The 27,558-nt window shown below is 47.8% G+C and overlaps 1 protein-coding gene across 1 annotated transcript in view; it reads left to right on the forward strand.

Annotated features, from left to right (window-relative positions):
* The window catches only part of LOC134948437 (uncharacterized), a 261,952-nt gene that overhangs the window by 36,114 nt on the left and 198,280 nt on the right, over positions 1-27,558 (forward strand). The window contains exon 2 of the mRNA XM_063936399.1: positions 19,248-19,354. The gene's annotated coding sequence lies outside the window, so the exon portion shown is untranslated. The remainder of the gene's footprint in view (positions 1-19,247; positions 19,355-27,558) is intronic.

Below are 27,558 nucleotides of genomic sequence, written 5' to 3' on the forward strand. Positions count from 1 at the left end.
TTTTTTCCGACAAGTCTGGGAATTCGACTTGTCGAATAGTACGTGCAGAGCCGGCCCTAACCAATATGATGCCCTAGGCAAGATTTTGTCTGGTGCCCCCTAGCACCACCGCTGGTTCCGCCTCTGACCTTGCACCTCTTTCCCAGCACCATCACCCCTCACCGATAGCAGTCCTTATTTTGGTGTTTGTACCTCCTATATTTTAAATAGGAACAGTTTGAACATTTGGCGCACAGCCCAAAAAGGGGTGTGTTTTTGCTGGCAAGGGGCATGGCCACACAATAGTAACCCCAATTCCAATTACGCCACACAGTAATGCAACTTCATTCACATTTGATCATGCGATAGTGTTCATAATTCATATTACATCCCACAGTAATATCACTTTACATTATAAACGTTACTACTTACGGTAGAGCCCGTTATTCACATTACATCACACCCTATTGCTCTTTATTCACATTAGACGACACAGTAGTGCCCTTTCTATACGCAACGCCACATAGTAGAGCACCTTATACACATAATGCCACAGAGTAATGCCCCTTACACATGAGACACATTATTAATGTCCTTATAAACATAATGCGCCTTACACATTATGACAACCTTTATTAATGCCCTTTTACACATAATGTCCCTTACACATATGCCGCACATTATTAATGCCCTTATACACATAATGACACGCATAGTGCCCCTTACACATATGTTGCACATTATTAATGCATTTTTACATGACACACATAATGCTCCTCACACATATTCGGAACACTACTGCACAACCAACCCACTCACATGCACACAGCACTCACACTTCCACTAACACTGTGACCTCTGCCTCTGCTTGGATACAGATGTGTCCTCACAAATCTTGCATCAATGCTAACGTCGGGCACCTTTTTTTAATGAAAAAAATTTGCATTGCTATGTGGCTAGGATGCACAAGCAGCTTCTACTGATTAAAATGATATGCAGCATGCCGATATACTGTGTGACACTGCGGCTGTATCTGCATATGAAATGCTACACAAAGAATATAGGCATGCCACATATCATTTTAATCAGCAGAAGCTGATGATGCCCCTAGGCATATCAAATGCCCTAGGCAATTGCCTAGTTTGCCTATGCCTATGGCCGGCTCTGAGTACGTGAATCGGCGGTGTAGCCGCCTATTCACGTACTTTTGAGGGAAACGGGGCCAAATTCGACAGGATTTGGCCCCGTTTCCAACCATCTCAGTCCGACGTAAAAAAATGTCGGACTGAGATGAGGGACCTTACAGGAGGAGAGGGGGGAAGAGCCGCGGGGAGACGGGGGACAGCTGCGGGCATACAGGGGAGAGCAGCGCTGCAGGAGGATGTGTCACAGCCGCGCCGCTCACGGCAGCGTCCACCCGGCTGGACACTGCCGTGAGGTCAGGCGGTTGTGAGACATCCTTCTGCAGCGCTGCTCTGCTCCGTCTGCTCGCGTCTCTCCCCGCTGGTCTCCCCCCTCTCCTCCGCTTACAGGTCTCATCTCAATTCGACTTTTTTTAAAGTCGAACTGAGAAAGGATTGAATAGGGGTTGTCGGATCCATTCCGACAAATGCATGTCGGAATGGATCCGACCCTAATTGAATATACCCCATAGTGTAAGTAAATGTTTACAAGACAGAAATAAAGTAAACGGCATAACAAAAATAAACCTACAGGAAAACATGCCAGTGTGAGTCTGGAGAATGAACGCTGGTATCTCACAACAAGCAGTGTTCCAAAAATACCCTTATAGTTCATTTCCATCTATTGGCAGCTAAGGAAGTGATCATTCTACGTGAGGTTCTAGGGCTAAACTCATAAGGCTTTGACTTGAAATTTAGTTTGCTAAGAATGTGACAGGAAACCTATGGTTTTGGCTACATGCCAGAAATGATTGCAGCACATCACAATCTCTTCCGACAGATAGGACATCAGCTATCATTGCTTTCCACTACCAGGCTGCTGGTGATGTGTCTGGGGGTGGAAAGGTTTATACCACTAGAAGTGACATTTGACAATACAGAAATTAAACAAAATGGGACTAAAACAGACAATCACTAATCCCCAAAGGCACCTGAGAAGTTCACAACAGCACAAGTTGTCTTGTTAGTTACTTCCAAATAGAAAAAAAATCCCTTTTATAATCTTCGGATTTTCTTCCCTATTTACTCTGCTGCAGAGAGAGCACGTTCAGGCTCCATGCTAAGTACGGTTCAGCCCATGTCCATATGACCATATCTTCAGCTGCGATATCACCTGCTGATTCAGCTGTGCCTATGCCAGACTCATCACCATCATAAACTGTATTAGGCAAAGTACCATGATGATGATAATTATCGATGACGTCGTCTATAAAAGAGGAGGACGCATCAGCCGTTGTTATGGATGAAGAGGGCTCTGTAGAGGGGTGGTCTTCTGTATGCCGACTGACGGGATCCCGGCGCACAGTATACCGGCGCCGGGATCCCGACTGTCGGTAAGCCGGCGGTCGGGCTCCCGGCGCCGGTATGCTGGTCGCTGGGAGCCCGACCGCCGGCATATCGTAGTGAACCCTAGAGGGGTGGTCTTCTGTATGCCGACTGACGGGATCCCGGCGCACAGTATACCGGCGCCGGGATCCCGACAGCCGGCATACCGACACTTATTCTCCCTCGTGGGGGTCCACGACCCCCCTGGAGGGAGAATAAAATAGTGTGGCGCGCCACCGTGCCCGTAGCGTGGCGAGCCCGCAAGGGGCTCATTTGCGTTCACCACACTGTCGGTAAGCCGGCGGTCGGGCTCCCGGCGCCGGTATGCTGGTCGCCGGGAGCCCGACCGCCGGCATATCGTAGTGAACCCCTGTAGATTGTGTATGTTCAGTAGCGCCCTTTTGGAGAGAACATCACATACTGCAGGGTGAAGGCCGTGCACTAGACAACACAACCGGTGCTCAGCAGTTACAAGATTCCCTACTCGTACCGTTACAATTGGACCATCTGTGACTATTGCAACAATATCATTTTCAAGCATCACATTAAACCTCATTTAAATGTGTTTAAAAAAACTTCACCTTTTTCTGCAGTCATCGATCCCTGAACTCTGACCATACACAAACTCCAGAATTTGTTTTGGCCATGTAAGACAATATTCATATATGTTTTATTAGCAGTAGAGTGCCTTTCATCAAATGCAGCAGAAAATGTCCAAAATGTTAAATGCCAGTTCGTCTAAAGTGGTCATTCGCTTGCATCTAGTGATGGATTTTCTGAAGGCCCAAAATAATTATTATTTATCAATTTATTACCAGCTATTTATATAGCGCACACATCTCACTTCTATTTTTTTTTTTTTTTTTATTATTATTTTTAATGTGTGGATCTAAGTACTGCTTAATTTAAACATGTCTCCCACTACTGATATTCTTTAATAGAATTACATGGTACGACATACAGTATAAGATGATGATGTGAAATATACCTTATATACTGGTAGCAGTAGCATACTTCTGATGTTATTTGTATATCTTCTGTATAATTCATGGTATCCATCTAGATAATATTGCTATACTACTGTTATTTATTGGAAGAAAACACATATGTGGGTAAATTTATTAAAATGGGAGTTCTATTTAAGATAGGATGTTGCCCATAGCAACCAATCAGATTTGACTTCTCATTTATCTAGCACCTTCTAGAAGATAATACCTGGAATCTGATTGGTTGCTATTGGCAACATCCCATCTTAACTAGAACTCCCATCTTAGTAAATCCACTGTCTTTTTCTACTGTTCGTACTTTATTGAAAACTGTAATAAACAGATTATACACAAAAAAATAATAATTATATATATATATATATATATATAATCGAGACAAAATATGCTTATATATATGTGTGTGTTTAAATATGCTATGCTGCTTTGCAGAGATGGGGCATTGGGCTGCACGTGCCTGACCTGAAGTCAGACCATGGGGATCATTCAGATCTGATCGCTGCTGTGCGTTTTTGCACAGTGGGTGATCAGGTCCAAATCGCATGCGTATGCACCGCAATGCGCAGGCGCATCGCACAGCTACAACGGGCATCGCCGGTCAGTGATGGGATGGTGCAAGGATCCATTCGCACGGGCGTAAGCAAGGTGATTGACAGGAAGAGGCCATTTGTGGGTGGCAACGGACTGTTTACAGGAAGTGTCCAGAAAAACGCAGGCGTGCCCAAGCGTTTTGAGGGAGGGTGTCTGAGGTCAGCTCCGGCCTCAATCAGCAGGATTCAATCGCACTGGAAGAGTAAGTCCTAGGATGCGCAGAGACTGCACAAACTGATTTTTAGCAGCTCTGCTAACACATGGGATCGCACACTTGCACAGCGAAAACACACTGCCCCTGTAGGCGGCGACTATCTGATCGCAGGACAGCAAATAACGCAGCCCAGCAATCAAATCTGAATAACCCCCCATGTGCAGTGGCCGAACTACCACCAGTGCAAGCGGTGCCTTGCACTGGGGCCTACCACTGTCAAGGGGTCCAAAGCCAGCGCGGCATGTAATGAGTCAAACTGAATAGGGAGGTGGAGGAGGGAGCCGCAGCAGCGCAGTGTGATTGGTGGAGGTGCCACTGCAGCTGTCCCTCTCCTTCCACATAGGCTGGCCCCCGCTGTGAATGCTGGGATGCGCTTCCCTCATCACTACGGCGACGGCCAGCCTATGTGGAGGGATAAGTACAGCTGCAGCGGTGACTCCACCAATTACATTGCGCTGCTGCGGCTCCCGAGTCCCCGTCCCTCCTCTTCTCCCATGCCCGGGATCTGCCAGAAGCTGCTGCACCGAGGAGCCTGACTGCCAGCGGAGACGGTAAGTATAATCTATTCTTTCTGTCTATCTATTCTGTCTGTCTGCCGCAATGTGTAAAAAGGGGGACGCTGTCTGCCGTAATGTGTAAAAAGGGGACGCTGTCTGCCGTAATGTGTAAAAAAGGGGACGCTGTCTGCCGTAATGTGTAAAAAGGGGACTGTCTGCTGTAATGTGTAAAAAAGGGGACACTGTCTGCTGTAATGTGTAAAAAGGGGACGCTGTCTGCCGTAATGTGTAAAAAAGGGGACGCTGTCTGCCGTAATGTGTAAAAAGGGGGACTGTCGGCTGTAATGTGTAAAAAAGGGGACACTGTCTGCCGTAATGTGTAAAAAAACGGGATGCTGTCTGCCGTAATGAGTAAAAAACGGGACGCTGTCTGCCGTAATGTGTAAAAAAAGGGACGCTGTCTGCCCTAATGTGTAAAAAGGGGACGCTGTCTGCCGTAATGTGTAAAAAATGGGACGCTGTCTGCCATAATGTGTAAAAGGGGGGCGCTGTCTGCCGTAATGTGTAAAAAAGGGGACGCTGTCTACCGTAATGTGTAAAAAGGGGGACTGTCTGCTGTAATGTGTAAAAAAGGGGACGCTGTCTGCTGTAATGTGTAAAAAGGGGACACTGTCTGCCGTAATGTGTAAAAAAGGGGACGCTGTCTGCCGAAATGTGTAAAAAGGGGGACTGTCTGCCGTAATGTGTAAAAAAACAGATGGCTGTCTGCCGTAATGTGTAAAAAAAACAGGACGCTGTCTGCCGTAATTAGTAAAAAACGGGACGCTGTCTGCCGTAATGTGTAAAAAAAGGGACGCTGTCTGCCGTAATGTGTAAAAAAGGGGACTCTGCCATAATGTGTAAAAAAGGGGACGCTGTCTGCCGTAATGTGTAAAAAAGGGGACGCTGTCTGCCGTAATGTGTAAAAAGGGGGACTGTCTGCTGTAATGTGTAAAAAAGGGACGCTGTCTGCTGTAATGTGTAAAAAGGGGACGCTGTCTGCCATAATGTGTAAAAAAGGGGACGCTGTCTGCCGTAATGTGTAAAAAGGGGGACTGTCTGTCGTAATGTGTAAAAACACAGGATGCTGTCTGCCGTAATGTGTAAAAAACGGGACGCTGTCTGCCGTAATGTGTAAAAAACGGGACGCTGTCTACCGTAATGTGTAAGAAACGGGACGCTGTCTGCCGTAATGTGTAAAAAAGGGGACTCTGCCATAATGTGTAAAAAGGGGATGCTGTCTGCCGTAATGCGTAAAAAGGGGACGCTGTCTGCCGTAATGTGTAAAAAAGGGGATGCTGTCTGCCGTAATGTGTAAAAAAGGGGACGCTGTCTGCCGTAATGTGTAAAAAATGGGACGCTGTCTGCCATAATGTGTAAAAGGGGGACGCTGTCTGCCGTAATGTGTAAAAAAAAGGGGACGCTGTCTGCCGTAATGTCTAAAAAATGGGATGCTGTCTGCCGTTATGTGTAAAAGGGGGACGCTGTCTGCCGTAATGTGTAAAAAGGGGGACTGTCCGCTGTAATGTGTAAAAAGGGGATGCTGTCTGCCGTAATGTGTAAAAAAGGAGACGCTGTCTGCCGTAATATGTAAAAAGGGGACGCTGTCTGCCGTAATGTGTAAAAAGGGGAATCTGTCCGCCGTAATGTGAAAAAGGGGGACGCTGTCTGCCGTAATATGTAAAAAAGGGGGACGCTGTCTGCCGTAATGTGTAAAAAGGGGGACTGTCCGTTGTAATGTGTAAAAAGCGGACGCTGTCTGCCGTAATGTGTAAAAAGGGGGACTGTCTGCCGTAATGTGTAAAAAAACAGATGGCTGTCTGCCGTAATGTGTAAAAAAAACAGGACGCTGTCTGCCGTAATTAGTAAAAAACGGGACGCTGTCTGCCGTAATGTGTAAAAAAAGGGACGCTGTCTGCCGTAATGTGTAAAAAAGGGGACTCTGCCATAATGTGTAAAAAAGGGGACGCTGTCTGCCGTAATGTGTAAAAAAGGGGACGCTGTCTGCCGTAATGTGTAAAAAGGGGGACTGTCTGCTGTAATGTGTAAAAAAGGGGACGCTGTCTGCTGTAATGTGTAAAAAGGGGACGCTGTCTGCCATAATATGTAAAAAAGGGGACGCTGTCTGCCGTAATGTGTAAAAAGGGGGACTGTCTGTCGTAATGTGTAAAAAAACAGGATGCTGTCTGCCGTAATGTGTAAAAAACGGGACGCTGTCTGCCGTAATGTGTAAAAAAGGGGACTCTGCCATAATGTGTAAAAAGGGGATGCTGTCTGCCGTAATGCGTAAAAAGGGGACGCTGTCTGCCGTAATGTGTAAAAAAGGGGATGCTGTCTGCCGTAATGTGTAAAAAAGGGGACGCTGTCTGCCGTAATGTGTAAAAAATGGGACGCTGTCTGCCATAATGTGTAAAAGGGGGACGCTGTCTGCCGTAATGTGTAAAAAAAAGGGGACGCTGTCTGCCGTAATGTCTAAAAAATGGGATGCTGTCTGCCGTTATGTGTAAAAGGGGGACGCTGTCTGCCGTAATGTGTAAAAAGGGGGACTGTCCGCTGTAATGTGTAAAAAGGGGATGCTGTCTGCCGTAATGTGTAAAAAAGGAGACGCTGTCTGCCGTAATATGTAAAAAGGGGACGCTGTCTGCCGTAATGTGTAAAAAGGGGAATCTGTCCGCCGTAATGTGAAAAAGGGGGACGCTGTCTGCCGTAATATGTAAAAAAGGGGGACGCTGTCTGCCGTAATGTGTAAAAAGGGGGACTGTCCGTTGTAATGTGTAAAAAGCGGACGCTGTCTGCCGTAATGTGTAAAAAGGGGGACTGTCTGCCGTAATGTGTAAAAAAACAGATGGCTGTCTGCCGTAATGTGTAAAAAAAAACAGGACGCTGTCTGCCGTAATTAGTAAAAAACGGGACGCTGTCTGCCGTAATGTGTAAAAAAAGGGACGCTGTCTGCCGTAATGTGTAAAAAAGGGGACTCTGCCATAATGTGTAAAAAAGGGGACGCTGTCTGCCGTAATGTGTAAAAAAGGGGACGCTGTCTGCCGTAATGTGTAAAAAGGGGGACTGTCTGCTGTAATGTGTAAAAAAGGGGACGCTGTCTGCTGTAATGTGTAAAAAGGGGACGCTGTCTGCCATAATGTGTAAAAAAGGGGACGCTGTCTGCCGTAATGTGTAAAAAGGGGGACTGTCTGTCGTAATGTGTAAAAAAACAGGATGCTGTCTGCCGTAATGTGTAAAAAACGGGACGCTGTCTGCCGTAATGTGTAAAAAACGGGACGCTGTCTACCGTAATGTGTAAGAAACGGGACGCTGTCTGCCGTAATGTGTAAAAAAGGGGACTCTGCCATAATGTGTAAAAAGGGGATGCTGTCTGCCGTAATGCGTAAAAAGGGGACGCTGTCTGCCGTAATGTGTAAAAAAGGGGATGCTGTCTGCCGTAATGTGTAAAAAAGGGGACGCTGTCTGCCGTAATGTGTAAAAAATGGGACGCTGTCTGCCATAATGTGTAAAAGGGGGACGCTGTCTGCCGTAATGTGTAAAAAAAAAAGGGGACGCTGTCTGCCGTAATGTCTAAAAAATGGGATGCTGTCTGCCGTAATGTGTAAAAGGGGGACGCTGTCTGTCGTAATGTGTAAAAAGGGGGACTGTCCGCTGTAATATGTAAAAAGGGGATGCTGTCTGCCGTAATGTGTAAAAAAGGAGACGCTGTCTGCCGTAATATGTAAAAAGGGGACGCTGTCTGCCGTAATGTGTAAAAAGGGGAATCTGTCCGCCGTAATGTGAAAAAGGGGGACGCTGTCTGCCGTAATATGTAAAAAAGGGGGACGCTGTCTGCCGTAATGTGTAAAAAGGGGGACTGTCCGTTGTAATGTGTAAAAAGCGGACGCTGTCTGCCGTAATGTGTAAAAAGGGGACGCTGTCTGCCGTAATGTGTAAAAAGGGGACGCTGTCTGCCGTAATGTGTAAAAGGGGGACGCTGTCTGCCGTAATGTGTAAAGAAGGGGACGCTGTCTGCCGTAATGTGTAAAAAGGGGAATCTGTCTGCCTTAATGTGTAAAAGGGGCTCTACCTGGTGTAGTGGCGCTACTGTGTGGCGTAATTTGAATAATGGAGACTACTGTGCACCGTTATATGAATTGGTATTATTTTTTGGTCACACCCCTTCCCCATGAAGCCACGCCCCTATATATTTTTGCGAGCGCCTACTGCGCGCACTGCCCTTGTTTTACATAGAGGGGGTGGCTTCAATGCCGTTTCTTGCACACAGCGCTAAAATGTTTAGTTAAGGCACTGTTGCTAGGTATCCATTACCCTGGCCCTGAGCAGGTCCCCCTCACCATATCCTCTCCAGGGGTGAGGGGGTGGACTTGGACGGGATGAGGGGGGGGGGGAGCCAAAGTATTTTGTTGCAGCTGGGCCCACCGCTTGCTAGTTCCGCCACTGCCCATGAGCAATACTACATAGAGGAGGACAGTCTCTTGAGATAAATAAAAAGAATCCCAGCGAGAACTTCACATTGACAGCGTGTTTATGTAACGCTGTCCCTGAAAGGATTTTGCTTCGTAGCAAGGAAAGTAAATAAAATTGCTAATAATTGCGTTGATTTTGGCTAAAAATATTTGCGGCAATACACGCTATTATTGTTAAATAGACCCCTTACTCAGAACACCGCATGCAATACCCTGGTTACGTCCCTGCAGTCAGGCTGTAGATTGCTGCAGAAACCAGTACATTACAGAGCTGAGATGTCCGTGCGGCCAGACCTCCATGTCTGTGTTTTTAAAGGATACAAAGCCAGGAACCGGGATTCACAGTAATCTTGTGCAAAAGTCATCTCTGGGATCACAATAATAAAACAAAAATACAATTTCTTGAGCAGATATTAGCTTTATTATAGATGTGATCTAAAAATGGAATTGTCATTTAAGAGATAAAAGTTCCAATACATTATTGGATAAAAATAACAAAAAAAGAAACAAAAACGGTACGGATGGTGTAATGGTTAGCATTACTGCCTCACAGCACTGAGGTCATGGGTTCGATTCCCACCATGGCCCTAACTGTGCGGAGTTTGTATATTCTCCCCGTACTTGCGTGGGTTTGCTCCGGGTACTCCGGTTTCCTCCCACAATCCAAAAATATACTGGTAGGTTAATTGGCTCCCAACAAAAATTAACCCTAGTGTGAATGTGTCTGTGTGTACATGTGGTAGGGAATATAGATTCATTGTAAGCTCCACTGGGGCAGGGACTGATGTGAATAGGCAAATATTCTCTGTACAGCGCTGCGGAATATGTGTGCGCTTTATAAATAACTGGTAATAAATAATTTTGTTGTTTACCTAGATCATTACTCAATTACTGAGACTTAAACTAGCCACAAGACGTATGGCCACAGAATGACCCCGATCCTCAACAATAATCTAATCACAATCAATCAGATCATTGTTGACATGTTGGTAAATGCAGTTGGAAAGGTTACTGCTATTGCTGTGTGTGCAGTTATCTTCTGACTCTGACAGCTGGCCCCACCTTGGCTGAACTAATTAATTAATGTTTAGGGACCTATTCATCAAGCATTTTTTTTTTCACACAATTACTAACAGCAATTTTTGTGCATAATTTTGTGAATTAATGGTATGTGCTATCAGCCTAAATTAGTGCTGCAGATTGCAGTCCCTAGCTATTTGTAATTTGGTCCCATAGGCAAATGCAGGCGGGGTTTCCAGATGCCCAGAAACCTCCCTTGCACACTGCCTGGCCAGCGGCCACTACATGCAGTATAAATGGTGGAATGGAGCTGCTTTTTGTTGGACTTGGGACATCAAGGGAGCCAACGGGGAATGCAGTAGTAGGGGCACACAGGCCTCCCGACTGCCGCAGCCAAGTTGGATGCTGATCTCTGCTCCTGTGCAGTTCCTGTTGCAGAGACTGGAACCGATATTTCTTCTGCTTGATAATGGTTTGGGGTAATGACTTTTCAGTTTGTTATTGAACGTGCCCACAGTATACCTACATACATGGCCTCTACTGCCAAGAGTTCCTTCAAAAACATTCATTGCTAAAATTCTACATTCTAAGGTCCATGGTGCTGTTCTTCACCTTATCAGATCCAAAGGTCAATTAAAATATAATGGACCGAGTTTCATCTTCCCAAGATTTCTCAGCTGTTGTCCCAAAGTCTTATTCCCAGTTTCTCTAACGTCCTAGAGGATGCTGGGACTCCGTAAGGACCATGGGGATAGACGGGCTCCGCAGGAGACATGGGCACTTTAAGAAAGACTTTGACTCTGGGTGTGCACTGGCTCCTCCCTCTATGCCCCTCCTCCAGACCTCAGTTTGATACTGTGCCCAGAGGAGCTGGGTGCATTTCAGGAGCTCTCCTGAGTTTCCTGTAAGAAAGCATTTTTGTTAGGTTTTTTATTTTCAGGGAGCCTGCTGGCAACAGACTCCCTGCATCGAGGGACTGAGGAGAGAGAAACAGACCCACTTCTCTGAATTTCAGGGCTCTGTTTCTTAGGCTACTGGACACCATTAGCTCCAGAGGGAGTCAGAACACAGATCTCACCCTGGAGTTCGTCCCGGAGCCGCGCCACCGTCCTCCTCACAGAGCCGGAAGATAGAAGCCGGGTGAGTATGAGAGGAAAAGATCTTCAGAGGCGGCAGAAGACTTCATTGATCTTCACTGAGGTAACGCACAGCACTGCAGCTGTGCACCATTGCTCCCATACACCTCACAAACGGCAGTCACTGTAAGGGTGCAGGGCGCAGGGGGGGGGCGCCCTGGGCAGCAATATAAACCTCTTATTTAGCAAAAGAGAGCATATATGCAACTGGACACTGTATATATGCATGAGCCCCCGCCAATTTTACACTTTTAGCGGGACTGAAGCCCGCCGCCGAGGGGGCGGGGCTTCTCCCTCAGCACTCACCAGCGCCATGTTTTTCTCCACAGCACCGCTGAGAGGAAGCTCCCCGGACTCTCCCCTGCTTATACCACGGTAGAAGAGAGGGTTTTAAAGAAGAGGGGGGGGGGGCACCACATAATTCGGCGCAGATAATAATAACAGCGCTACGGGGTAAACATTAAATTGTTGTGTTTTTCCTGGGTCATATTGCGCTGGGGTGTGTGCTGGCATACTCTCTCTCTGTCTCTCCAAAGGGCCTTGTGGGGGAACTGTCTTCAGTAGAGCATTCCCTGAGTGTGTGGTGTGTCGGTACGTGTGTGTCGACATGTCTGAGGTAAAAGGCCCTCCTAAGGAGGAGATGGAGCAAATGTGTGTGTGTGGTGTCTCCGTCGACAACGCCGACGCCTGATTGGATATGTGAAATTAAGTGCTAAGATGAATTTATTACACAAAAGATTGGAGAACAGACAGGGAATCTACCCATGTCTGTCCCTATGTCACAGAGACCTTCAGAGTCTCACAACGCTCACTATCCAAAATAATAGACACAGATATCGACACGGAGTCTGACTCCAGTGTCGACTACGATAATGCAAACTACAGCCAAAACTGGCAGAAAAGTATTCAATATATGATTGTTGTAATAAAAGATGTTTTGCATATCACTGATGACTCATCTGTCCCTGACACGAGGGTACACATGTTTAAGGGGAAGAAAGCTGAGGTAAATTTCCCTCCTCTCATGAAGAAAAAGAGCGGGAATCTCCAGACAAGAAGCTGCAGCTTCCCAAAAAGAATTCTCAGGGAGTATCCTTTCCCTAATGGGGCCAGGATACGATGGGAATCTTCCCCTAGGGTGTACAAGGCATTGACACGTTTACCCAAAAGGTAGCGCTGACTTTACAGCTATCCTCAGGGATCCTGCAGATAGCATGCAGTAAAAGTACTTTGAAGTCCATTTACACACATTCTGGTACACTACTCAGACCAGCGATTGTGTCGGCATGGGGTTATAGCGCTGTAGCAGCGCAGACAGATACCTTATCAGCGGAGATTGAAACCCTAGATAAGGATGCCATGTTATTGTCCCTAGTATATATATATATATATATATATATATATATATATAAGACATGCCCAAAGGGACGTTAGTCTACTGGGTTCTAGAGTCAACGCTATGTCGATTTCTGCTAGACGTGTCCTGTGAAACATGCAATGGACAGGTGATGCCGACTAAAAGAGGCATATGGAGTTGTTGCTTTACAAGGGTGAGGAAATGTTCGGAGAGGGCCTCTCGGATCTCGTCTCCACGGCTACGGCAGGTAAATCAAATTTTTTGCCATATATTCCCTCACAATCTAAGAAAGCGCCTCATTATCAAATGCAGTCCTTTCGTTCCAATAAAAACAAGAGAGCACGTGGATCGTCCTTTCTTGCCAGAGGTAAGGGCAGAGGTAAAAAGCTGCACAACACAGCTAGTTCCCAGGAACAGAAGTCCTCCCCGGCCTCTGCTAAATCCACCGCATGACGCTGGGGCTCCTCTGAGGGAATCAGCTCCTGTGAGGGCACGTCTTCGACTGTTCAGCCACGTCTGGGTCCACTCACAGGTGGATCCATGGGCAATAGAAATTGTTTCCCAGGATTACAAGCTGGAATTCGAAGAGTGCCTCCTCGACGGTTTTTCAAATCGGCCCTACCGAAACAATCCCTGGAAAGCGAGATAGTGTTACATGCGATTCACAAATTGTGTCTGCAACAAGTGGTGGTAGAGGTTCCCCTGCTTCAAAGAGGGCAGGGGTACTACTCAACTCTGTTTGTGGTTCCGAAACCGGACGGTTCGGTCAGACCCATTTTAAATTTAAAATCCCTGAACCTTTACTTAAAACGGTTCAAGTTCAAGATGGAATCACTCAGGGCGGTCATCGCCAGCCTAGAAGAGGGAGATTTTTTGGTATCTCTGAACATAAAGGATGCATACCTGCATGTCCCCATATATCCTCCTCATCAGGCGTACCTGAGATTTGCGGTACAGGATTGTCATTACCAATTTCAGACGTTGCCGTTTGGGCTTTCCACGGCCCCAAGAATTTTCACCAAGGTAATGGCGGAAATGATGGTGCTCCTGCGCAAGCAGGGTGTCACAATTATCCCGTACTTGAACGATCTCCTCATAAAAGCGAGATCACGGGAGAAGTTGCTGAGCAGCGTATCACTTTCACTGAATGTGTTACAGCGACACGGCTGGATTCTCAATATTCCAAAGTCGCAGCTGAATCCTACAACTCGTCTGCCCTTCTTGGGCATGATTCTGGACACAGACCAGAAAAGGGTTTTTCTTCCAAAGGGAAAAGCGCAGGAACTCATGACTCTAGTCATGAACTTGTTGAAACCAAAACAAGTGTCAGTACATCATTGCACTCAAGTTCTGGGAAAGATGGTGGCAACATACGAAGCCATTCCATACGGCAGATTCCATGCAAGGGCCTTCCAATGGGACCTATTGGACAAATGGTCCGGGTCGTATCTGCAATTGCATCAGCGGATCACCCTGTCCCCCAGAGTATCTCTCCTGTGGTGGCTAAACAGTGCTCACCTTCTAGAGGGCCGCAGGTTCGGCATTCAGGACTGGATCCTGGTGACCACGGACGCGTGCCTCCGAGGTTGGGGAGCGGTCGCACAGGGAAGAAATTTCCAAGGACTTTGGTCAAGTCAAGAGACTTGTCTTCACATCAACATCCTGGAACTAAGGGCCTTATACAACACCCTACGTCAAGCGGAGATCTTACTTCGCAATCGACCAGTTCTGATCCAGTCAGACAACATCACCGCAGTAGCTCATGTAAACCGCCAAGGCGGCACAAGGAGCAGAGTGGCAATGGAGGAAGCCACCAGAGTTCTTCGCTGGGCGGAGAATCATGTAAGCGCTCTGTCAGCAGTGTTCATTCCGGGAATGGACAACTGGGAAGCAGACTTCCTCAGCAGACACGCTCTGCATCCGGGAGAGTGGGGACTTCATCAGGAAGTCTTCGCGCAGATTGCAAGTCGGTGGGGACTACCCCAAATAGACATGATAACATCCCGTCTCAACAAAAAGCTACAAAGGTATTGCGCCAGGCCAAGAGCCCCTTAGGCGGTAGCTGTGGACGCCCTAGTGACACCGAGGGTGTTCCAGTCGGTATATGTGTTTCCTCCTCTTCCTCTCATACCCAAGGTGTTGAGGATAATAAGAAAAAAGGGGAGTGAGAACAATTCTCATTGTTCCAGATTGGCCACGAAGGACCTGGTATCCGGATCTGCAAGAAATGCTCACAGAAGATCCGTGGCCTCTTCCTGTAAGGCAGGACTTGTTACAACAAGGTCCCTGTCTGTTCCAAGACTTACCGCGGCTGCGTTTGACGGCATGGCGGTAGAACGCCGGATCCTAGCGGAAATAGGTATTCCGGATGAGGTCATTCCTACGCTAATAAAGGCTAGGAAGGACGTGACATCTAAACATTATCACCGAATATGGAGAAAATATGTTTCTTGGTGTGAGGCCAGGAATGCTCCTACGGAAGAATTCCACCTGGGCCGTTTTCTTCACTTCCTACAAACTGGAGTGAATTTGGGCCTAAAATTAGGCTCCATTAAAACTTCAGATTTCGGCCTTATCCATTTTCTTTCAAAAGGAATTGGCCTCATTACCTGAAGTACAGACTTTTGTGAAGGGAGTACTGCATATTCAGCCTCCTTTTGTACCTCCGGAGGCGCCTTGGGACCTTAACGTGGTGTTAAGTTTCCTTAAGTCACATTGGTTTGAACCACTTAAGACAGTGGAGTTGAAATATCTCACCTGGAAGGTGGTCATGCTGTTAGCCTTGGCTTCGGCTAGGCGAGTTTCGGAATTGGCGGCTTTATCACATAAAAGCCCCTATCTGGTTTTCCATATGGATAGAGCGGAATTGCGGACCCGTCCTCAATTCCTGCCTAAGGTGGTCTCATCCTTTCATATGAACCAACCTGTTGTCGTGCCTGTGGCTACGCGTGACTTGGAGGATTCCGAGTCCCTTGATGTGGTCAGGGCTTTGAAAATTTACGTGGCCAGAACGGCTAGAATCAGAAAAACAGAAGCACTGTTTGTCCTGTATGCAGCCAACAAGGTTGGCTGCACGGCTTCAAAGCAGACTATTGCTCGCTGGATCTGGAACACGATTCAGCAGGCGCATTCTACGGCAGGTTTGCCGTTACCAAAATCGGTTGAGGCCCATTCCACTAGGAAGGTGGGCTCTTCTTGGGCGGCTGCCCGAGGGGTCTCGGCACTACAGCTGTGCCGAGCTGCTACTTGGTCGGGGTCAAACACCTTTGCAAAGTTCTATAAGTTTGATACCCTGGCTGATGAGGACCTCCTGTTTGCTCAATCCGTGCTGCAGAGTCATCCACACTCTCCCGCCCGTTTGGGAGCTTTGGTATAATCCCCATGGTCCTTATGGAGTCCCAGCATCCTCTAGGACCTTAGAGAAAATAAGATTTTAAACCTACCGGTAAATCTTTTTCTCGTAGTCCGTAGAGGATGCTGGGCGCCCGTCCCAAGTGCGGACTACTTCTGCAAGACTTGTATATAGTTATTGCTTACAGAAGGGTTATGTTATAGTTTCATCGGTCTTGGACTAATGCTATGTTGTTTTTCATACTGTTAACTGGGTAGTATATCAGAAGTTATACGGTGTGATTGGTGTGGCTGGTATGAATCTTGCCCTTGGATTACAAAAATCCTTTCCTTGTACTGTCCGTCTCCCCTGGGCACAGTTTCTCTAACTGAGGTCTGGAGGAGGGGCATAGTGGGAGGAGCCAGTGCACACCCAGAGTCAAAGTCTTTCTTAAAGTGCCCATGTCTCCTGCGGAGCCCGTCTATCCCCATGGTCCTTACGGAGTACCAGCATCCTCTACGTACTACGAGAAAAAGATTTACCGGTAGGTTTAAAATCTTATTTTGTCCAAGTAGAGATACGTTTGCATGATTTCCAGATCTTCTGCTCCATGTTATTTCCTACTCATATATAAGATTGGTTTTGGGAGGCCGTACTCATTTCTTAGAATCTCCCCAGAAGATTGTGGCCTGGTTTGGGCTTCGGACTCCTTGATGGGGTAACCCTGCTTGACTGACTTAAGTGCGTTTCAGTTATCACCCTTGTTTGATTATACAGTATGTAACGGTCTGTATTTATCATCTGTTAGTAGTCAGTTGCCTCCAAGGTTTCTTGAGTTTTGTCTGCTCAGTCTTTCAATCTTAATGATAGGATGTTTTTCCTTTAGTACCCTAGGGGGCCTCTTCATTGCCTCTTTAATCCAGGGCTGGATGCACCATGGCCTTAGTGTACTTGGGTGTAGCAACCAAGGTGGCTGCTTAGGGCCCTGTGTGTCTCAGGGGGCCCTGTGGGTCCCAGGTAGGGGGGGGCGATAAGGCTGTATTGAGTGCATTTCCCGTGGACCACGACTGCAATCAAAAATTTTAGCGCACTGGGCTGGCTGTATACTCCAATAATGGGGTATAGGGACCTGCTACATTCAGTGAGGGGAGCACAGATCCAAAATGCAGTAACTGAGTGATGTAATAATGGAAGTTAGAGGTGATGGAACATGGTATAATCAGTGAAGGGGGAACGTAATATATTGTAATAGAATATAGGGAGTAAAAATAACAAATAATGTAAGAGGCATTAATCGGGAATGAAAATATAGTGCTATTTATAGTTTGAAGGAGGGGGGCCCTAAATTGGTATCTTGCTTAGGGCCCCGTGAGGTCTAAATCCATTTCTGGATCCATGAATGTTGTAGTTGGGGGCATGGTATACAGGGTGGGTGGACGGACTTGGGGGGAAGCTGTTTGTTGTTGCTGCCCATGTATTAGAGGTAATGGCTGGCAGATTAACAACAGAGTGGCCCAGTCTGGTGTTGGGTGCTGGGGTGTCTCCTATTTAGGCTATATATATTTCTTCTAGACAAATACAATGATCTTCTTGACAAAGTCAAGCTCTTATTAATCATGATGACACGGACACCTATTATTCTCCTGGTGTTTTGCGGAGGGGGCCTGAATGCAACCTTCGGTAACCCATTTCACTGCTAGCACGCCGTATGGAGTTATTGTGTACGTAGGCTTTACGTATTGTGATAGATACTACTTGACTGCCTTTGCTTGTTTTCAAGTAGTTACCCCAGTTTCTTCATTCCTTAATGTTCCCCCTAATATGGTACCTGCTAACCATGCCGGATACGGAGTCCCTGAATACAGCCGAGCCACTTGTTTTTATGTGATGTGTCTAATCTGGCCTGTTTCTCGGGCTTATCACATATATTGTATAGCTTTTACAGGTATTGCGCTATCCGTGGGAAATAGAGCAGCTCACCTCAGAGATTAAATGATAAATATATGTATTAGTGAGCGCTAAGTGGGCACTGTAAATAAGCAAATAAATGGTTAATATTTATAGGGGCCCATTTATCATTGCATATTTGCGGCTTAATCATTTTCGGGGTCTAAACCCAGCAGTCTTAGCTGGCAGAGGGTTCCCCTGTGCGTCGGAATGCGCAAAGTACAGATTATCGCTACCCTGCCCATCAGACTGGCGGTGATTGTCTGCTGCCACCTGGCCGGTGGGAAGGGGGCAGCGACGGCCCAGTGGTGAGTCCAGCAATCCGATGCTCGGATTACTGCTGCAGCAGGAGGCGTCTACTTGTAATAGTCGTCTCCTGCTGCATCACCATACAGCGCTATCGCTGCTGCTTCCGGGGAAACATAAGCGTTAGCTCATCCACATCTGAATCGGTGTGTGTTACTGCATCATATGTGTCAGTGTTTGCTGACCATGTAACACGAGACAATGAACACTTTGTTGTATTATCAGAAGCAGTCTGTAAAGATCCTATTGTATTTTTATTTTGTATACACAAGCATACTTTTAAACCAAGGGCCCTCATTCCGAGTTGTTCGCTCGCTAGCAGTTTTTAGCAGCTGTGCAAACGCATTGTTGCCGCCCACTGGGGAGTGTATTTTCGCTTTGCAGAAGTGCAAACGCCTGTGCAGCAGAGCGCCTGCAAACACTTTTGGTGCAAAACAAGACCAGCCCTGTAGTTACTCTTCGTGTGCGTTGATTCTAACGACGGAGGGGCGGCTTTTGACGTCACACACCCGCCCAGCGAACGCCCAGCCACACCTGCGTTTTCCCCGACACGCCTGCGTTTTTCTAAGCACTCCCTGAAAACGGTCAGTTGACACCCAGAAACGCCCTTTTTGTCTGTGCGATTGGAATCGTCGCTAGAACCAGTGCAAAACCACAATGGACTTTGTACCCGTACGACGCGCGTGCGAATTGCGGTGCCTACGCATGCTCAGATTAGCCTTTTTTACACTGATCGCTGCGCAGCGAACAACGGCAGCTAGCGATCAACTCGGAATGACCCCCAATATGCCTTATATCCACTCCTAATGACTAAGTAAATGTTTTTACTTTTGTTCTCCGATATGCACAGAATTGAAAGTGGAGCAGGAGATCGGATTGCATGGACTGTACCTCTGGGATGTTGGCATGTCAACTTGTTTAACCAGTCTTATAGGACAGAAGCTTTTGTTTGTTAAGGTAAACTTGAGATTTGCAAAAGTACATTACAACACTTGCATAGTATTCATCCAATTACATAATGAACAAAGACCATGGGGTAAAGGTAATACGGTCCGAGTTTCCGTAGGTCCAGGATTTTCGTCCAAAAATGGCTGTATTGTTAAAGCGGCAATCATTTACAAAGCAAACCCATTTGCCTTGTAAGTGATCGCCACTTTAAACATACGGCCATTCTCAGACGAAATTCCAGACATCCGGCAACTTGGACCCTATTACATTTCCCCCCATAAATCTGTGGCAGAAAGAGGGACTACTGTATAGTCAAAACTGTGTAACTATTTGAGCAACCAAATTAAATGTAAATAAACGTTGGCCATTGGTGGACGTGACATTGTGGATACAAGGCCGCACCCCCTTTCACATGCGCAAGGGAAGTCCTGCAGTGGACTTTTACAGTGTTGGTAGGTATGCACCTAGAACTGTGGGAATGCTTTTGCAAACGGCCTTACTTGGTAGGCTTGACCTCAGAATTTGAAGCTACACTAATATTAAATGCAAAATACGCCCTGCTTTGCACCTTTGAGGTCTTACCTGCCAAGATTCGTCGGCTTGCAAGAAGCTGCCATTTTCGTCACTATACCCCATGGTGTCTGCTGTAACATTGGTCAGTATCTTTAATGTGTAATTTTCAATGTGAATAACAAAGAAAAGGAAATCTAGCGAACACTGTGTACAAAGTGACAGTGCTGATGCTATCAAGCGTGTAAATGCACTCGTCTTCAGTATCACACAATTCACACGTTGCACGGGTGTGGTAAGAAGAGTCGACAGAGTCTGAATGTTGACGTGAATATTAGTTAGATGTGATAGTCACATATGTTGACTTGGTTAATATTTCTCCAAGTTCATTTAACATGTCGACACCAGAATGCCTACATAAAGTGGTTAGGGTTAGGCACTAAGGGGTAAATTTACTAAGATGGGAGTTCTATTTAAGATGGGATGTTGCCCATAGCAACCAATCAGATTCTACTTTTCATTTATCTAGCACCTTCTAGAAGATAACACATGGAATCGAATTGGTTGCTATGAGCAACATCCCATCTTAAATAGATCTCCCACCTTAGTAAATTTATCCCTCAGCGGGGAGAGTTAGGGTTAGGCTGCGGGAGGGGGGGATGGGTTAGAGTTAGGCTGCGGGGAAGGAGGGTTAGGGTTAAGGGGGGTAGAAGGTGAGGGCTAAAATACTCACCTAGCAAGTGTCCGGATTCTGCGGGTCGGGATGCCGCTGTCGGTATTCTGATCGCCAGCATCCCAAGCGCTGGGATCCCGATACCATCCCCTACCAGTGGCAACCACAGTTTGATGTCCAAAGCATGTAAATCCCTTATACAAGGTGAGTGCACCCCTGGAAACTGCAATTAGTGACCCTAAAAAAATGTGCACACTCTCCGCTGCTTTATATCATTTTAGTAAACTCACACTGCTAAGCGAAATATCGTGTAGGCACTACTCTATGGGCGCAATTCAGAGTTGATCGCAGCAGCAAATTTGTTAGCAGATGAGCAAATCTATGTGCACTGCAGGGGGGGGGGGGGGGCAGACGTAACATGTGCAGAGAGAGTTAGATTTGGGTGGGGTGTGTTCAAACTGAAATCTAAATTGCAGTGTAAAAATAAAGCAGCCAGTATTTACCCTGCACAGAAACAATGTAATTCATCCAAATCTAGCACTCTCTGCACATGTTATATCTCCCCCCCCCTGCAGTGCACATGGTTTTGCCCAACTGCTAACAAATTTGCTGCTGCGATCAACTCTGAATTACCCCCTATGGTTCAAAAAACACCCTCTGCCCAACTCTGCCACCTGTATGAACTCATGCTGCATTCAGAGATCCTGCACTACGCCTCGCTTCAACTAAAATATTTTCTACCAACAGTTCAGTATCTTAAATCTTAGCTGCACCTCTTGAGGAGAACTCACCAGCGATAGTTTTATGTAACAATATGTAACCTAATTTCAATCAAAAGGACGCTTTGGTAGACACAGTGGGATGGCTACCACTTTATCACACATGTGGTCTAACTACAAGTGGTGCTTTCATCTTCTCAAAGTTGCTATATCATTCATTCAAATGTACCGATAGTGTCACATTTTGACAATAACAATATTTAAAAAAGTATTAAAACTATTTTTCCATATAAAAACTTATTACAGTACAAATCACAATTAATATATACTGTATATTTAAAAAAATTATTTTTAGTTGTTTTTTTTTTTTTAAGTATCTTCTATATTGTTTTATACATATTAGGCCCAAAAAAGGCTTACTTTTGTAATACACTTGCAATTTATTTGAAAGATTTAGATGCTGTATGATCCAGGAATCCTTGTGACATCACTGGAATGTGTATACAAATGTGAATCATTCATAATGGCATTTTAAATTGTAACATTTACAAGGCGAGCCAAAGTTTTACTGTGTACATCTTTAGCCACCAAGCACTTCCATGTTGCCAGGCAATAGCATAGCAACCACCTCAATAGATACAAATATGAAACCATGTGGGTGGGGACTGTAAAGGACAGATCTGTGTGTGGACAATATCAGTAATACCAGTGTTACACACTGCTTCATTGCTTAGCCTTGGTGCACCATAAATACTCTCTTATTGAGGCTGCATCAAGTAGCTAATTAATGAATGCATTCTCTTCTGGATGGGGCCGAGGGCTTCCAGAATATAGCTCTGTTAAAGAGAGACACTCACCTTGTTCTAATCTCGGGAAACAAAGGCAGTGTTTTTTAGGGATCTATTCAATTTGCTACAAAGTTGGTAAACAGTCTACACACCGTATTGTATTTTATCAAATGTTCTTTACAAAGTTTATGGCACTCATAATGCTAGTCTCACACTGGATGTACTCGCATATTCTTTAACCCATATCCAGAATGATCTATATCCAGATCTTATAAGAGTTTTTTTCAGGGAAGTAAAAAAATGTGGCCTCATTTTATGTACTTAAGTCTTATCTATTCTATAACTGGTTTACGTGTCTGTCTAATGCTGGGTACACACTGATAAATGGGTCTGCAGATAAATCTGTAGGTGGATCGGGCAGTGTGTTGGGCGGTAACCGGACTCTGGGTCGACACACATCACCTATCGGTCGACATTGAGTATGTCAACACAGGAAATAGGTTAATGTGGCCATAAGGTCAACATGGGGGGGTATTCATTTTTTGAACTTTTTCATACTTTACGATCCACTTGGACTACAATTGGGAACGGTAACCTGTGCACTAATTGGGGTTCCCCGTCACTTTATGAAGAAAACAACACCAAAAAAAAAACCATAAAAACCTGATGTCGACATTTTTCCATGTCAACCTTGTTCATGTCGACCTAATGGCCGTGTCAACCTATTTCCTGTGTCGACCTAGTCACTGCCGACCCTGAGTCCCATATCCGTGTTGGGCATACACACGGCCCGATCCGTTGTGACTGACGTCACAAACTGAGTCTTTCATGAGGATCTGGCTCTGAAAACTATACATCCACAGCTGGGGGCACATGTAGTCCCCGCTTATATCTCAATATAATATAATATGCTGCGTTATATAAGAAACTTCATAAATAAATATTGATAACAGAATACAATTCTAAATTGTTTTTCAATACTGTACACCTTTTGCCCTTAACGTGGATCAAACACCAGTTGAAGATTATATTAAGCACTAGGTGCTTCATCGCGCCCTACGGGCGCTCTTCACACCGTCGCAAGGGGCTACGCCCCCTTAACCCTTGCATGCCTTTCTGGGGTTTAATATTTGTATTATATGGAGTATTACCTGCATTCCTTTGTTAGTGGTTAAATATTGCACAATGAAAGGGCGTGCGATGGTGAAGGAGGCGCAGCCCCTTGCGACGGCGTGAACAGCACCTGCAGGGCACGATGTACAGAATGTAGCGGGTGCGGGGGGGACTGCGGATGGTGTCTGTAGATGCTGCGGGTGGAGGGGAGGCAGAAGTGGGGGTGGGGCCCGGATGGGGAAGGTTCGGGAGGTGCTGCGCGTGGGGGAGGGGCAGAGGAGTGGGGGATGCAGATGGGGGAGGGGTCCGGAGGCACTGCAGGTGGGGGAGGGGCAGGGGTGCCACGGGTGGGAGAGGGGCAGGTGTGGGGATGTTGTGGATGGGTGAAGGGTTCCGGAGGTGCTGTGGGATGGGTGTGCCGGGGGTTGGGTAGGGGACCGCAGGCACCATGGGTAGGGTAGGGGCAGGTACGGGTGTTGCGGCGGATGGGAAAGGAGGTCCGGAGGTGCTGCAGGTGGTGGAGGGGCAGGTGCGGGGGTGCCATTGGTGGGGGAGGGGTGGGGGAGGGGGGGACCGCCAATGGAGGAGGGTGTCTGCAGATGCTGCGGGTGGAGGGGGGCAGGTGTGGGGGGAGACGTATAAGGGGGGTGAATGGTGGAAGGGGCCTGGAGGTGCTGTGGGTGGTGAAGGGGTGGAGGAGTGGGAGCCACGGGTGGTGTAGGGGGTCTGGAGGCACAGCATGTGGGGGAGGGGTGGAGTGCCGCATGTGGTGGAGGGGAAGGTGCGGAGGTGTAGTGCATTGGGGAGAGGTCTGGAGGCGCTGCGGGTACTGTACATGCCATAAAAGGTAGTTGGAGGGTATGCAGTAACAGGGCCAGGACAGGGGTGACAGGGTCAGTACAGGGTTGACGGGGCCAGGACAGGGGTGACGGGGCCAGGACAGGGGTGACGGGGCCAGGACAGGGGTGACGGGGCCAGGACAGGGGTGACAGGGCCAGGACAGAAATTATAGGGACAGGATAGGGGTGACAGGGCCAGGGTAGGGGCGGCAGGACCAGGACAGGGGTGACGGGGCCAGTATAGGGTTGACAGGGCAAGCACAGGGGTGACAGGGCCAGGATAGGGGTAACAGGGCCAGCATAAGGGTGACAGGGCCAGGATAAGGGTGAAAGGGCCAGGATAAGGGTGAAAGGGCCAGAATAAGGGTGGCAGGGCAAGGCCAGGGGTGACAGGGACATGACAGAACACAGGGCACGGGAGAGATTGGTATTAGGGACAAAACAGTGGTGACAGACAGATGTGTCTTACCGGAGTCACTGCTGCTGGCTGCTGCTGTTCCATTCCAACCTGTTGGGATCTGCTGCTGCTGGAGACTTGGCATGGCTGACTCTCTCAGGCTGGAGTCCTGCTTTCTCTGCCAGTCCGCATCCCTCCCCCCCTCCTCAGTCACACACCGCAGACCTCGCGCAGCTGCCGGGCACTGTGGTAAGGTGAGACTGGAAATGACTGGTTAGCCCCCAGGAGATGCTGCGGCTGGAGGGAGGAGGGGGTCATAGCATGCACGTGGCGCGGACCTCACGGCTTCCGGGCACTGTGGTAAGGGGAGACTGGGAGTGACTGGTTAGCTCCCAGGAGACGCTGCGGCTGGAGGGAGGAGTGGGTCAGAGCCTGCAAGCAGCTCGGATTTCTGCAGCGCTACCCGCCAGCTAAAGTGTGTGAATGAGCTGGGCGCACTCCACTGCGGGTGGCAGCGCTGCAGCTAGCGGTGGGGTTGCCGGGGCTGGAGATAACAGAGGCAGTATGGAACCTGCACAGCGGCAGGTGCCCCACTAAACTGCAGCTAAGAAGCGTGGAGTGTGTCAGAAATTGACGCTCCTCCGCACCAGAGAGACCCTGCTGAGTATGCCGATGTGGGGGGTCAAGCACACAGTGAGCCGGTGCCCGTCTGTCTGTATGACATACCCCTCACACACCCCCATACCTCCCAAATGTCCCGATTTTCGCGGGACAGTCCCATTTTTTGGGAGCTGTCCCACCCGCGGGTCGCAGTGTCCGGCGGTGGGGAAGGGGCAGTTGGAAAGCTCCTGTACTCGCTGTTCTGCTTAGCAGAGCAGCGGTGAATAGTGGAGACAGAGGGAGAGGGGGCATCAGGGGGTACGGATTACGGGGGAAGTTCCAGCAGCAGAGCCGGATTAAGGGGGGGGGGGGGGGGTGGCCAGGGGATACGTACCGTTGGCCCCACAGTTTTAGGGGGCCCCCCGGCTGGAGTAGCTCTGTCCCAGCTCAGAAGCTCCCCCCGTCCTGCCAGCAACAGCGGCAGCATTGTGCTACAGTCAGCACACGCTGCTGCATATTGGCAGGTCTGTGGTGTTGCAGGGAGGCAGCAGTCTCCCTGCTTTCTTCTCCCTGTGCGGGTGTGCAGGGGGAGCGACCACCTCCTCTGGATTTAGCCCTAGCTGAGGGGCCAAAATCCCATAAAAAAATAAAAATAAAAATCGGAATTCGCATAAGGGGGCGTGGCCGCGCGGGGCGCAATTAGGCCACGCCCCCAACCCACAGCAGGCACAGCAATGAGATAGGGCTCCCCTGTCTCAAGTGCCCTGTGCCCCCCGGACTCATAATCAGCCCTGGGGGCATGCCAGCAGCTCACAGAGCGCTGGGCAAGCCCCCTCACTGACGAAAACGGGGGCCCTCCCGTGAAGCCACGCCCCCTTTTCGCCGAGTGTGTTTCCCTCCTTCTGCCTGGAGAAAGCTCCTGCAGAAAGCTGGGCGGTATGCACCCCTGCCTGTGACATGCCCATGCTATCTGCTTCTGCTCCTAGTCTCCTGTAGATTTGGCCAGATCTCTGTGACTCATTTGAATAACTCCGCCCACTGTTGTGACTCCACCCAGCGTTAGCAAATGAATCACAAGGTCACAGAATAGGGCTATTATATAGGAGATTGACCATACCATTCGCCCAACGTAGCCATCTCATATCAGAAGTGCTCCAGGTGGGGCTTGAACTCACAACCTCAGCAGAGAAGGGGGACAGGGGCAATAAATACTCTGGCACAACATTTAATGAACCAGTGAATGATTGGTCCATCATACTAGCTAATGAGGGCCAGGATATAAAGCCACATTAAGGAAACTCACTGGATTTTCCTGTGCAGCCACTTTGGTATGGTACTACTTAGCCTGAGAGTATGGAGGCTAATAAGCAGGGCTTAAAGTGGTCCTGGAGAGGTGGTGGAACTCATTTACTTCGCACCACCATTACAGGTGGTGGAACTCAGTTCCACCTCGTTCCCCCCCACTTTAACCCCTGCTAATAAGAATCCGCTATCCCAACAAAAATGTTTGGACTTCATTGCTGATACCTCAAAGCCTGGTCGCACCCCCTTAGGTAAATCCCAAACACCATGAGATGGTATGTCAGCTGATACAGACAAGGGCTGAGGCTAAGATGTGCTCCAGGTACAGGCATGAAGTAAGGACAGGCGGCAAAACAGTATAAGTTCAGGAATGTCAAGGCCATGATCAGACTAATGAGGGATCAATAACACAAAATCAATCAGAATACCAGGAAGCAACTCGGGTAACACGTGGTCAGCGGGCAAAACAACCAGCACTGAATGTATCAAGTACAGGTTGAGTATCCCATATCCAAATATTCCGAAATACGGAATTTTTTGAGTGAGAGTGAGATAGTGAAACCTTTGTTTCTGCTGCGGGGTACACTGTGGATACAGGCGATCCCACTAGATCACCAGGGCATGGGCGCAGGTCAGGTTTTCTCTCTAAACCAATTCTTATTTCTCTAACGTCCTAGAGGATACTGGTACTCCGTAAGGACCATGGGGATAGACGGGCTCCGCAGGAGACATGGGCACTTTAAGAAAGACTTTGGATCTGGGTGTGCACTGGCTCCTCCCTCTATGCCCCTCCTCCAGACCTCAGTTTGATACTGTGCCCAGAGGAGATGGGTGCACTTCATGGAGCTCTCCTGAGCTTCCTGACAGAAAGTATATTTGTTAGGTTTTTTTTATTTTCAGGGAGCCTGCTGGCAACAGACTCCCTGCATCGAGGGACTGAGGGGAGAGAAGCAGACCTACTTCTGTGAGTTTCAAGGCTCTGCTTCTTAGGCTACTGGACACCATTAGCTCCAGAGGGAGTCAGAACACAGGTCTCACCCTGGAGTTCGTCCCGGAGCCGCGCCGCCGTCCTCCTCACAGAGCCGGAAGATAGAAGCCGGGTGAGTATGAGAAGAAAAAGAAGACTTCAGAGGCGGCAGAAGACTTCATGATCTTCACTGAGGTAACGCACAGCAGTGCAGCTGTGCGCCATTGCTCCCACACACCTCACACACGGCAGTCACTGTAAGGGAGCAGGGCGCAGGGGGGGCGCCCTGGGCAGCAATATAAACC

This window comes from Pseudophryne corroboree, chromosome 8, assembly GCF_028390025.1.
Source record: "Pseudophryne corroboree isolate aPseCor3 chromosome 8, aPseCor3.hap2, whole genome shotgun sequence".
Taxonomy (NCBI): Eukaryota; Metazoa; Chordata; class Amphibia; order Anura; family Myobatrachidae; genus Pseudophryne; species Pseudophryne corroboree.